The sequence below is a fragment of the Mustela nivalis genome, assembly GCF_964662115.1.
Source record: "Mustela nivalis genome assembly, chromosome: 4".
In the NCBI taxonomy this organism is placed as follows: Eukaryota; Metazoa; Chordata; class Mammalia; order Carnivora; family Mustelidae; genus Mustela; species Mustela nivalis.
In genome coordinates this window covers 46,395,481-46,408,503 of record NC_139023.1, presented here as the reverse complement: position 1 = coordinate 46,408,503, position 13,023 = coordinate 46,395,481, and the positions used below count along the sequence as shown (strand labels likewise).

The window sequence follows — 13,023 nt, the reverse complement described above, 5'->3', positions numbered from 1 at the left end:
TCCGGTTAGATTTTCCCAGAATTTTTCATGCTGGTGTAGCCCCTAATTCTACTTTTATCTCATTTTAAATGTTTAAATGCTTTTAATATTTGCCACTTAGTTTATTAAGAGCATTCAGGTCATCTCATTCAGATTTCCACAGCTTCCCTCTTCTTTGCCGCCACATCTTTTTTGCCTCTAATCCTCTATAATCAACTATCTACTGTACATTTCTTCTGTGAGGTCAAAATCAACATGTCTAAAACTGAATTTATTACATTGTTCCTAAAATGAGCATCTCTTCCTGACCTCCTATTTCTATTAATTTATCGTTACTATAGTAATTTAGACTTGAAATATCTTTGATCTCTGTTTTCTATATCCAACTAGTCATTAAGTTCTACAGATTATTTCTTCCCATAGTCTTATAGCCTCTCCTTCCTTTTTATCATCAAGACCATTACCATGGTAGTCACAGTGATGATGAGGAGGACTACTGCCTTTTATTGAGTGCTAGCTTTGTTTCAAACATTAATTCACATCCTTGTCTTATTCTTACACCTCCTGATTTTCAACTTGTCTCCCTCCCTCTCATCATATATACTCTTACTACAATTAATTTTAGGTACAAGCAGGTGAAACCTTATAATGTATCTCACTGCCTTCTCCCAAATGTTCAGTGACTACCAATGCCTAACAAGTTGCCACTCCAAAGCTCAACATTTAAGAATTTTACTGTTTGTCCCTAGCTTCCCCTTCCACTTTATCAATCTCTACTGTCTTATAACTGTTCTGTGTGCCCTTCCAAGTGAATCATTTTGCCTTTTCCTCTTGCATCTTTTAACACTTTCCTCATTTCGTTTTCTTGTCCCAGAAAGCTCTTTCTGCCTGATTAGCATTATGAAAATCCATCTAATTTGTGAGAGTCAACTCAGAGGACATTCTTCTCTGTGATAGTTGTCATCCCCATTGAAAAGGACCTCTCCCTCTTTTGGACTCTTGTAGCACACTATCATTTTACAGTTCTTATCACAAATTCTGTTCTGTTAGAGCAATTTCTGTGTACATCTTTTTGGCTTTTGTTATAAGCCTCTTGGAAGCAGTAACAATTTAAAAACATTTTTGTTTACCCATTACATCTAGCATACTGACCTTTAAGTAGCAAGAACTTGGGAAGTTTACCTTAAGTAAAGGTGCTTGTCATCTCTTCTACCAATTATTGTGATATTCATTTAAAAGATCTTTACTGAATGCCTGCTAAAAGACACTATTATGTGCTAAGAAGATTCAGAAATAAACTAGATATAAGGCACTTGGGTGGCACAGTCAGTTAAGCATCCAAATCTTGGTTTCAGTTCAAGTCATGATCTTAGGGTTGTGAGATTGAGCCCTATGCTTGGCTCCATGCTCAGTGTGGAGTCTGCTTAGGTTCCCCTCTCCGCCTCCATCTGCCCTTCCCCTCAGCTTGCTCTCCGTCTCTCCCTCTTTTTCTCTAATGAATAAATAAATCTTAAAAGAAAGAAAGAAATTAAATAAAGATTCTGCCTATGGGTAACTCATGGTTTAATCATTGAAAGAAGATGTGGGCATAAATAGTTGGAGTGTAAGGTAGGAAGTACTATGTGCTATGGGGGAGCTGGCTAAAACATTCTGTAGGAGTGCTAGGGAGGACCTGGGCATAGGTGGTTCCTTATTAAGTTGTTCTTTACAATCAAAAAGAACTTTAAAAAAAATAAGTATTTCCTTCTAATTTTATTCATTAAACAAGTCAGCAGAAAATATATTGGAACTGGTACCTGGAAAAATTTGATTTTTTTCCTATTAAAGTTTCATGAGTTATTTGAACTTTACTCTGGTCTTAATTGTGTCTTCAGAGTTGGATGTAAATCAACTTTCTACAGTTTTGGCAAGCTAGATTGGTGTTCAGTTTTCTGGGTTGATGAGGGAAAGAGGTTTCTTACAGTGCATCAGCATTTCCCAGAGTGTTTTCTACTGAATACTAGCCCTGAGAGATGCTCCACAAAAAAGGGTTCCATGGACAAATGAGTTTGGAAATTGAGGCCCATACCACCTTCCTCTTGGTGAACACAGTTTAATTAATTAATTGATTGATTGATTAAAAATTCATGGCTTTAAGCCTTTCTCAAGAAACAAGAAAGGTCTCAGGTACACAACCTAACCCTACACCTAAAGGAGCTGGAGAAAGAACAAGAAAGAAACCCTAAGCCGCCCAGCAGGAGAGAGAAATCATAAATATCGGAGCAGAAATCAATGAAATAGAAACCAAAAAAACAATAGAACAAATCAACGAAACTAGGAGCTGGTTCTTTGAAAGAATTAATAAAATTGATAAACCCCTGGCCCGACTTATCAAAAAGAAAAGAGAAAGGACCCAAATAAATAAAATCATGAATGAAAGAGGAGAGATCACAACCAACACCAAAGAAATACAAACTATTATAAGAACATACTATGAGCAACTCTACGCCAACAAATTTGACAATCTGGAAGAAATGGATGCATTCCTAGAAACATATAAACTACCACAACTGAACCAGGAAGAAATAGAAAGCCTGAGCAGACCCATAACCAGTAAGGAGATTGAAACAGTCATTAAAAATCTCCAAACAAACAAAAGCCCAGGGCCAGACGGCTTCCTGGGGGAATTCTACCAAACATTTAAAGAAGAACTAATTCCTATTCTCCTGAAACTGTTCCAAAAAATAGAAATGGAAGGAAAACTTCCAAACTCACTTTATGAGGCCAGCATCACCTTGATCCCAAAACCAGACAAGGATCCCATCAAAAAAGAGAGCTATAGACCAATATCCTTGATGAACACAGATGTGAAAATACTCAACAAAATACTAGCCAATAGGATTCAACAGTACATTAAAAGGATTATTCACCACGACCAAGTGGGATTTATTCCAGGGCTGCAAGGTTGGTTCAACATCCGCAAATCAGTCAATGTGATACAACACATCAATAAAAGAAAGAACAAGAACCATATGATACTCTCAATAGATGCTGAAAAAGCATTTGACAAAGTACAGCATCCCTTCCTGATCAAAACTCTTCAAAGTGTAGGGATAGAGGGCACATACCTCAATATCATCAAAGCCATCTATGAAAAACCCACCGCAAATATCATTCTCAATGGAGAAAAACTGAAAGCTTTTCCGCTAAGGTCAGGAACATGGCAGGGATGTCCATTATCACCACTGCTATTCAACATAGTACTAGAGGTCCTAGCCTCAGCAATCAGACAACAAAAGGAAATTAAAGGCATCCAAATCGGCAAAGAAGAAGTCAAATTATCACTCTTCGCAGATGATATGATACTATATGTGGAAAACCCAAAAGACTCCACTCCAAAACTGCTAGAACTTGTACAGGAATTCAGTAAAGTGTCAGGATATAAAATCAATGCACAGAAATCAGTTGCATTTCTCTACACCAACAGCAAGACAGAAGAAAGAGAAATTAAGGAGTCAATCCCATTTACAATTGCACCCAAAACCATAAGATACCTAGGAATAAACCTACCCAAAGAGGCACAGAATCTATACTCAGAAAACTATAAAGTACTCATGAAAGAAATTGAGGAAGACACAAAGAAATGGAAAAATGTTCCATGCTCCTGGATTGGAAGAATAAATATTGTGAAAATGTCTATGTTACCTAAAGCAATCTACACATTTAATGCAATTCCTATCAAAGTACCATCCATCTTTTTCAAAGAAATGGAACAAATAATTCTAAAATTTATATGGAACCAGAAAAGACCTCGAATAGCCAAAGGGATATTGAAAAAGAAAGCCAACGTTGGTGGCATCACAATTCCGGACTTCAAGCTCTATTACAAAGCTGTCATCATCAAGACAGCATGGTACTGGCACAAAAACAGACACATAGATCAATGGAACAGAATAGAGAGCCCAGAAATAGACCCTCAACTCTACAGTCAACTAATCTTCGACAAAGCAGGAAAGAATGTCCAACGGAAAAAAGACAGCCTCTTCAATAAATGGTGCTGGGAAAACTGGACAGCCACATGCAGAAAAATGAAATTGGACCATTTCCTTACACCACACACAAAAATAGACTCAAAATGGATGAAGGACCTCAATGTGCGAAAGGAATCCATCAAAATCCTTGAGGAGAACACAGGCAGCAACCTCTTCGACCTCTGCCGCAGCAACATCTTCCTAGGAACAATGCCAAAGGCAAGGGAAGCAAGGGCAGAAATGAACTATTGGGATTTCATCAAGATCAAAAGCTTTTGCACAGCAAAGGAAACAGTTAACAAAATCAAAAGACAACTGACAGAATGGGAGAAGATATTTGCAAACGACATATCAGATAAAGGACTAGTGTCCAGAATCTATAAAGAACTTAGCAAACTCAACACCCAAAGAACAAATAATCCAATCAAGAAATGGGCAGAGGACATGAACAGACATTTCTGCAAAGAAGACATCCAGATGGCCAACAGACACATGAAAAAGTGCTCCATATCACTCGGCATCAGGGAAATACAAATCAAAACCACAATGAGATACCACCTCACACCAGTCAGAATGGCTAAAATCAACAAGTCAGGAAATGACAGATGCTGGCGAGGATGCGGAGAAAGGGGAACCCTCCTACACTGTTGGTGGGAATGCAAGCTGGTGCAGCCACTCTGGAAAACAGCATGGAGGTTCCTCAAAATGTTGAAAATAGAACTGCCCTATGACCCAGCAATTGCACTATTGGGTATTTTCCCTAAAGATACAAACGTAGTGATCCAAAGGGGCACGTGCACCCAAATGTTTATAGCAGCAATGTCCACAATAGCCAAACTATGGAAAGAACCTAGATGTCCATCAACAGGTGAATGGATCAAGAAGATGTGGTATATATACACAATGGAATACTATGCAGCCATCAAAAGAAATGAAATCTTGCCATTTGCGACAACATGGATGGAACTAGAGAAAGACGACTATCATATGATCTCCCTGATATGAGGAAGTGGTGATGCAACATAGGGGCTTAAGTGGGTAGGAGAAGAATAAATGAAACAAGATGGGAATGGGAGGGAGACAGACTATAAGTGACTCTTAATCTCACAAAACAAACTGAGGGTTGCTGGGGGGAGGGGGTTTGGGGGAAGGGGGTGGGTTTATGGACATTGGGGAGGGTATGTGCTTTGGTGAGTGCTGTGAAGTGTGTAAACCTGGTGATTCACATACCTGTACCCCTGGGGATAAAAATATATGTTTATAAAAAATAAAAAATTTACAAAAATATTCATGGCTTTTATTTGTATTTATTTTTTATTGAAGTATAGTTGACCCACAATGTTACATTAGTCAGATGTTGAGCATGTATCCGGGTGTATCCCATAGTGATTTGATGAGTCTATGCACATCACGATGTTCACCAGAAGCGTAGCTGCCATCTGTCATCATACACTGCTATTACGGTTACATTGACTATAATCCCTGTGCTGTACCTTTCACTCCTTTCACAACTTACTTTATGATTTTTTAATAGACTTGATTTTTTTAATTAAATTTATTTATTTTCAGCATAACAGTATTCATTATTTTTTCACCACACCCAGTGCTCCATGCAATCTGTGCCCTCTATAATACCCACCACCTGGTAGACTTGATTTTTTATAAGAGTTTTAGATTTTAGATTTACAGAATTAAGAAGATATTATAGAGTTCCGATAGACTCCACACCTAGTCTCCCCTATTAGCTAATGGTCATACTTTATGAGTATTTCCTTAGTTTTAACCTTCCTTTTTCTGTTCCAGGATCCCATCCAGGATACCATATTACATTTGTCATATCTCCTTAGGCTCTTGTTGGCTAGGACAGTTTCTCAGACTTATCTTGTTTTTGATGACCTTGACAGTTTTGAGAAGTACTGGTCAGGTATTTTGTAGTATATCCCCCTATTGGAATTTGTCTGATGTTTTTCTCATGATTAGACTGCAGGGGGAGGTTCTTGGAGGAGGACCACAGATAGAAAGTGCCCTTTATGTTCCTCATATCACATCAGGGTATATACTGTCAACATGATTGGCACTGTTGTTGTTGACCTGGCTCTACTGCCTTGGGTAGTATTTGTGAGGCTGTTCCACTGCAAAGTCACTTTTCAGTCCCCATCCCCTTGTATACAGTACTGTTTGGAGGAAGTCATTATTTATGGTTCACATGTAAGGTGAGACATTTAGGTTCCACCAACGTGAGGTGGGAGTCTGTGCAGAAATTATTTGGTGTTTCTGCATGGAAGAGTTGCCTCCCCCCCCCCCATTTATTTATTATATAAGTGTGGGCTCAAGGATGTTTATTTTATACTTTGGGTTTTAGTTCAATACTCCTTAATTTTGTTGCATACAGTTTATTTTGGCATGTTAAGAGCTCTGAGATGTTCTGCAATAAAGAAGCTGTTTAATTTTATTTAATTCAGTGTTGTTCAGACTGATGTGACTGTGAAACCCTATTTCCATATAAAATAATTTGAGAACTACTTTGCTACACCTTTTAGAAAAGCCGTATTTGAAGAAACTGATATACAGTGTGTGATTAAGTATAATTATCCTTATACTTAATTCTCAGTATCCTAAAGTACTATTTTCTTGTGAAATAGTACTAGTGAGGGCGCCTGGGTGGCTCAGTGGGTTAAGCCGCTGCCTTCGGCTCAGGTCATGATCTCGCGTCCTGGGATCGAGTCCCACATGGGGCTCTCTGCTCAGCAGGGAGCCTGCTTCCTCCTCTCTCTCTCTCTCTGCCTGCCTCTCCAACTACTTGTGATTTCTCTCTGTCAAATAAATAAATAAAATCTTTAAAAAAACAAAACAAAACAAAAAGAAATAGTACTAGTGAGCACATAGTGCTCTAATTATGTGCCACATACCATTCTAGCGCTTTACAATTATTTACTCATTTAACATTCATGACAAGGCTGCGAGATGTGTTACTCTTAGGATCTTAGATCGGTCCAACTTCACAAAACTAGTAGATGGAAAAGTTGGAATTTCAACTCAGACAGTCTGGCTTTAGAATCTGTACTACCTGATGATATTCAGCCTGTTTCTTTATCCACTCCAGGAATGCTCAGACAAATTCAAAATATGCTATGTGGTTGAATTTGTGCAGTTCTCTGTCAATCCAGTAACCTAAATAAAAATGAAAAGTTTCATATAACTTCAATTCTCATCCTCTTCCTAATTGATCTTTCTACCTTCTGTTTTGTTACTCCATTTCTTAAAACTTCCCAGACTTTTAGGGGGTTTCTGGATGGCTGAGTTGGTTAAGGGTCTGACTCTTGTTTTGGCTCCAGTTTTGATCTCATGGTCTGATAATCAAGTCCTGCATAGGACTCCACACTCGGCAGGGAATCTGCTTGAGATTCTCTCCCCCCACTCCACCTTCTGCTGCTCACCCTGCTCAAGCTCAAGTGCAAGCATGCTTTCTTTCTTAAATAAATAAATAAAATCTTTTTTAAAAGCCCAAAACTTCCCAGACTTTTAGGACACAACTGCAACTTCTTATTTTTGCTTATAAAAACTATAAATTACCTTGCTCCTCTTTACTACTCAAGTCTTATCTCTTGTGTCCTCAAATTGTTCCTCCCCCTCCTTATTCCCCTGCATATTTCCACCACATCTACTCTATCTAATCATGGTTGACTTCCTTCAGTAGTTCCAGTAGGAGAACTGCTGCTCATGCTGCTGCTTCTACCTGAAACTGCCTCCCCACAAATCTCACACATTCTGGCTAACTTCTGCATATTCTCAGGTGTCAGGTTACATGATGGTTTCTGTAGGAAGTCTTTCTGACCCTGAGATCTCAGATTCTCAGGTACCTTTTCTTTGTCTTCAATCCTCCATACAGGAGGCTTCCTAGACCTCCTCCCACAATATTGTGGGATTGTCTATACTATCTTCTAGATTCTGCCATCTCTGTGAAGCAGGATCATTGTCTCCTTCCAGAACTGTATCTTCAAATTCTGGCACAGTGCTTGCCTCTTGGCAGATGCTCAGTACATACCTTTTTTTTTTTTTTTTTTAATGATGGAATGATGGATGAATTGAATAAACAAAAAAAGAAAATTGTTCCCTCTCAGAAAATATTCACACCCTTTTTCCTAGTAATTCCATTTCTAGAACCTTATCTAAAGGGAAGAATCGGGGAAATGCAGAAATTTATGTTCATGATAATATTTAAAAATTTAAAAGAATCTAAATGAATAACAGTAAGGCTTGCATATATATAGCATGGTATCTCCAAAAGACAATGTTATGTGGCCCTTAAAAATGTTACTTTTGGGGCGCCTGGGTGGCTCAGTGGGTTAAAGCCTCTGCCTTTAGCTCAGGTCATGATCCCAGGGTCCTGGAATCAAGCCCTGCATCAGGTTCTCTGCTCAGTGGGGAGCCTGCTTCCTCCTCTCTCTCTGCCTGCCTCTCTGCCTACTTGTGATCTCTGTCTGTCAAATAAAAAAAAAAAAAGTTAAAAAATGTTACTTTTGAAAGAATATAATGAAATAGGAAAATGTATATAATATAATTTTAAATGGAAAAAGCAAAATATAAAACAATTTAATTCCACCCTAATTAAATATATATACACAGGTGTATATCTCAGCTGTACACACACATGCATAGAACAAATGAAAGAAGAGAACAAAATATTAATGATGGTTATTTTTGGCTGATAGAAACTTAAGGATACTTACTTATTATTCTATTCTTTACATATTATTCTTTTTTCCAAATTATCTTGAATAAATGTATTACTTTTATAGTCAGAGAATTACTAAAATCTTTTTCCTTTAGATAGCAGGGTTATAACTATTTTGCTTTATTTTTTTCAGTATGAAGGAAATCATTTTTTAATTTTATAATTTCAAAATTTTTACACACTAAAGTATATGGCTTTTAAAGACTTATTTACTTTCATTTTCTTTTTCCATTTCATACAATGCATGCCCTCCATAGTATCCTCCACCAGGCTCACTCAGCCCCCACCTCCCTCTCCTCCAAAATCCTCAGTTTGTTTCTCAGAGTCCACAGTGTCTCATGGTTTGTCTCCTCCTCCAATTTCCCCCAACTTACTTCTCTTCTCCATCTCCCAGTGTCCTCTGTGTTATTCCTTATGCTCCACAAGTAAGTGAAACCATATAATAATTGACTCTCTCTGCTTGACTTATTTCACTCAGCATAATCTCTTCCAGTCCCATCCATGTTGATACAAAATTTGGGTATTCATCTTTTCTGATGGAGGCATATTACTCCATTGTATATATGGACCATATCTTCTTTATCCATTCATCCGTTGAAGGGCATCTTGGTTCTTTCCACAGTTTGGTGACTGTGGCCATTGACTGCTATGAACATTGGGGTACAGATGGCCCTTCTTTTCACTACATCTCTATCTTTGGGTTAAATACCCAGTAGTGCAATTGGAGGGTCAGAGGGTAGCTCTATTTTTAATTTCTTAAGGAATCTCTACACTGTTTTCCCAGATGACTGTACCAACTTGCATTCCCACCAACAGTGTAAGAGGGTTCCCCTTTCTCCACATCCTCTCCAACACATGTTGTTTACTGTCTTGTTAATTTTGGCCATTCTAATTGGTGTAAGATTGTATCTCAATGTGGTTTTGAATTGAATCTCCCTGATGGCTAATGATGATGAACATTTTTTTATGTGTCTGTTAGCCATTTGCTTGTCTTCCTTGGAGAAGTGTCTATTCATGGCTTCTGCCCATTTTTTGGCATGATAATCTGTTTTTTGTGTGTTGAGTTTGAGGAGTTCTTTACAGATCTTGGATATCACCCCTTGCCTGTAGTGTCATTTTCAAATCTCTTCTCCCATTCTGTGGGTTACTTCTTTGTTTTGTGGACTGTTTCCTTTGCTGTGCAGAAGCTTTTGATCTTGATGAAGTCCCAAAAGTTATAAAAAAGTAGCAAGGCAATATAATACCCAATTAGAGTTTTCAATACAATTGTGATTCTTTTGTAATTTTTTTGCATCTCATGGTTTAGAAATTACCTTTTTTATAAAACTCTTGAAATCCTTTGACTTAATACCATAGATTCCAATTATTAGGGAAAATGATTTGAAGGCAACGATAATTTCATTTGGAGAGGATGTGGGTTTGGGTAAAAGGTAATGTCTTCCTATTAAACATTTTAAATGTAAAAGGCCATTCATTTTTCTTTTAAATAGCATTTTAAAGCTTTATTTCATGACTTTGGGGTAGAAACCATTATTTTCTTTGTATCTTGCATTAGTGCACTGTCATTTCTCAATAGTTTATTTACCACTTCCACTTTTTCTGTGTGTGCTAAATATAAAGATTTTAATTTAAATAAATAGCATAGGACTTTTTTTATTAAATTTATTTATTTTCAGCATAAAAGTATTCATTATTTTTTCACCACACCCAGTGCTCCATGCAATCTGTGCCCTCTATAATACCCGCCACCTGGTACCCCAACCTCCCACCCACCCGCCACTTTAAACCCCTCAGATTGTTTTTCAGAGTCCATAGTCTCTCATGATTGACCGCCCCTTCCAATTTCCCCCAACTCCCTTCTCCTCTCTAACTCCCCATGTCCTCCATGCTATTTGTTATGCTCCACAAATAAGTGAAACCATATGATAATTGGCTCTCTTTGCTTGACTTATTTCACTCAGGACTTTTTTTTAAGCATTTTTGAGACTTTGGGCTTGTTTAGGCACTTCTACAGATAGAGCCTGAAAAAAGTTATCTATGACTGGAGTTGAAGTGGACCCAAGTTTATCTCATTCAACCTCTGAAGTTCATGTCCCTTTGCTTGAGTATTTCTGGAAACAGGGAACTCACGATTTTACTAACTTAAACCATTTCAGTTAAGTTTTTTTTATATAATAGGATAAATAATATGAATTCAGGAATTGGACTTTTTCATTTTTTATTTTTTAAAAGATTTTATTTGTTTATTTGAGAGAGAGAGTATGAGAGAGAGAGTGAGCACAAGCAGTGTGGAGGGGCAAAGGGAGAGGAAGAAGCACACTCCCCGATGAGCAGGGAGCCCAATGTGGACTTGAGCCCAGGACCCTGGGATCGTGACCTGGGCTGAAGGCAGACACTTTACCGACTGAGCTACCTAGGTGCCCAGAGACTAGATTTTTAATTTTTATGCAAATTTTATTTTTATAGCAATGACTGAATTAAAATTCCTTTTTTTTTACCCCCCAAATAAGCTTTCTTGTATTTCCTTCCGCCACAGTCTGAAGTGGGGGAAGCAAGTGACAGAAGGTTTATTAGAAGAGATGATATTTAAGCTGAGACTTGAAAGTTGAATAAGATTTATTCAGATAAATTGAGGATAGGACATTGGGGATGGAAGAAGGTTATACTGTTATAACTAACATATATAATTATTAATTCATTGATCATGAATAAGGTGCTCAAATGTGTTTTATTTAGGTCTTAGATTTAAGAGAAGTATTTACAGTTAAAAAGAGAGAGAGAGATCATTGAAAATAAACCAGTAAATGGGATTATTTTGTCAGCATTTCATATAATTTATGAAGACTATTCTACTACTCCTGAAAAGCTGTTTGTAAATATTTAGTGAACTAAGGCTTATACGTTTCACACAGCTATATATTTCTCCTACAGATAAATGCTTTTTTGTTCATTCATTGCTTAGGCTGTTGTATCAAATTTTTTTAAAAATGCTTGCAACATTACTTAGAGTAGAAATCGATTCAATCATTGAGCATCTATTATGTGCTAGACAAAGTGTGATTATGTGATGATAGGTGAAAGAAGGGGTGCTGTGAGAGACTATAAGCAAATGTACCTACTACTATCTGCAGTGAGGGATCAGGAAGAGAAATCTTAATAGAGATGAAGACCTGAGAAGCGAGTAAGATTTACTCAGATAATAGGAAAAAATATGTTGGGGATTGGAGTAGAACGTGGAGAGTATATTCCAGATAAAGAGGGTAATGTATTTAAATGTGTCTGTTAAAGAGGAAGCTGTGAACAATAATAGCTATCGTAAAAGCTATCGATTATTGAATGATTATTATTATCATCATTATTATGTCACTGTTCCGGGCACTTTACATCTTTAAGCTTTATAACAACCACATAAAAGAGCTATTATTATTATTATTATTATACTTTTATTGCCTGGATATAACTGTCCATTATCAATGCTGTTATATATAGTTCTCTTCTCTTCTCTTGATCTAAATTTTGAAGCTTTGGTATTATTTTATTTTGGTTTCAGTGAGCATTTTGGTTTCAGTGAGCCAGAAGTGGCCTCTAGGCATGTTTTAGTAAAAAGACCAAAAAAAAAAATTATGACAATTTAGCTTGTTGTTAAAAAGAATAATTTACTAAAACATGGTATACATGGATAACCAGTTTATGACTGGCTATTAAAAATAACATTATTTCAAGCTTAAAAGAGATATGGAGGCTGGAGAAGAAGGTGATCAATGCTGCAAAAAACCCAATAAGACAAATCCATATTGTAACACATTCTAAAAGATAACTGGCCTGGACTCCTCAATAAAGTCAATATCATGAAAGAGAAAAGAACAAAGAGACTCTAGATTCAGCTACATGGAAAGTGACATAACAACAAAATGTAATGCATGCATTTTTAATGGATTATGGATTTTAAAAACTATAAAAGATATTTTGGGGACAACTGGAATAGTTTGATGGTGGACTAGGTATTAGATGTGTGAAATATTAACACTAGTTTTCTTAGGTGTGATAGCAGTATCGTAGTTACTATTGTAGGAGAAGGTTCTTATTAGAACATGCATGGTGAAGTATTTAGGACTGAAATGTCTTGTTTGGAAAAATCACAATATAATAATTCCTATAAAATTTCATTTTTTACTAGGTTATTAATGGGATTTCTAAGTATCAAACATTTTCAAAATGCTTAAAAGTAATTTACCTTTTTATTACCTGCTATTTTTTCTTATAATATGAGTTGTTGATTTTTTTTTTTTCCTAACCCCA

At 36.9% G+C, this 13,023-nt stretch overlaps 1 protein-coding gene across 6 annotated transcripts in view; it reads left to right on the top strand.

Moving 5' to 3' along the window:
- Window positions 1–13,023, top strand: part of TBC1D19 (TBC1 domain family member 19) — a 165,998-nt gene that overhangs the window by 47,416 nt on the left and 105,559 nt on the right. The gene's annotated exons all lie outside the window — the stretch shown is intronic.